Source organism: Schistocerca gregaria, chromosome 5 (genome assembly GCF_023897955.1).
Source record: "Schistocerca gregaria isolate iqSchGreg1 chromosome 5, iqSchGreg1.2, whole genome shotgun sequence".
Taxonomy (NCBI): Eukaryota; Metazoa; Arthropoda; class Insecta; order Orthoptera; family Acrididae; genus Schistocerca; species Schistocerca gregaria.
The window spans coordinates 143,347,921-143,349,233 of record NC_064924.1 but is presented as its reverse complement, the minus strand read 5'-3'; the positions used below and the strand labels follow the sequence as shown (position 1 = coordinate 143,349,233).

Sequence of the window (1,313 nt, the reverse complement as noted above, 5' to 3'; positions counted from 1 at the left end):
GAGATAATCAGGAAACTTGTTTTCCTGTGCTTATGGTGATTGGTTTGTGGGGCGCTCAATTGCGCGGTTATCAACGCCCGTACAAATTCCCAACCTTTTCTCGGTCCAATCTCGCCACTTTAATGAATGAGCATGAAATGATGAGGACAACACAAACACCAAGTCATCTCGAGGCAGGTGAAAATCCCTGACCCCGCAGGGAATCGAACCCGGGACCCATGCCCGGGAAGCGAGAACGCGACCGCGAGACCAGGAGCTGTGGACTCCTGTGCTTATATTTCCAACAACTGTCATATCACAGTCCTGAGGAATTTCTTTGTTGCATGGTTGCATCGTCAAAGGTGAAAAAGAAACAATAGGAGTATACAAGACGTCTAAACTTAACAAATTTTGCTGTTATACCTGTGAAAACACTAAGATAGATCTGTTTTGGTTTTATACCCGATTTTTTTTCACGTCATTAGTTACTGAAAGTTAATTCGTGGGACTGTTGTATAAAAATGATTGAGAATGAAGCAAAATTTACTAGAGCTCTAACAACATTTATTTCCCCAAAACAAAGACAGGTGTAAACCATGCTAAACAAGTAATGACTGGATATCTTAAACAACTAACCGGTTATTTAAGACCACAATGGACAAGGATCCTGGGTGGCAGAAGTGAGTCCAGTACCATAGCCCTGAAACTGTGGATAACGCAATCTGAATTGATCTGATGCTGAGCAGACTTTGATTGTTCAAATCTACAGACATTTATTTCGGTGCAGCTGAGAGCAAGTGGCGATTGAGATCTGTGCGCGCTGACAAGACTGGAGCGGCAGTACGTTACCCTGTTTTCTTCGTGCGGCAATGTAACTTGCAGCTGGAGAGATGTGTGCGCCGGAGTTGAGAGGTGACTCGATTGCGGCCATGAAAGAATTGCAAAAATCTCACGGTGCAGTGATCAGGCAGACGGATCGCAATTTACTCTCTAATAGAGCCTTGAGGCAACAGCCTTGCCGCAGTGGATACACCGGTTCCCGTGAGATCACCGAAGTTAAGCGCTGTCGGGCGTGGTCGGCACTTGGATGGGTGACCATCCAGGCCGCCATGTGCTGTTGCCATTTTTCGGGGTGCACTCAGCCTCGTGATGCCAATTGAGGAGCGAATAGTAGCGGCTTCGGTCAAGAATACCATCATTTCTACCAGAGCCTTGAAATCGCCGTACATTTCAGTGCGTTACACACCCGTTCGCTGGTCGTACCAAGGACCAATGTGGCTCACTTGAACGACAGAGTGTACAAGGATACCAAACGTCAAGACTGGTAAACCAAA

The 1,313-nt window shown here is 46.4% G+C and overlaps 1 pseudogene; it reads left to right on the top strand.

Moving 5' to 3' along the window:
* Nucleotides 1-984: 984 nt before the first annotated feature.
* LOC126274350 (5S ribosomal RNA) lies at nt 985-1,102 on the top strand (annotated as a pseudogene).
* Nucleotides 1,103-1,313: the final 211 nt, after the last annotated feature.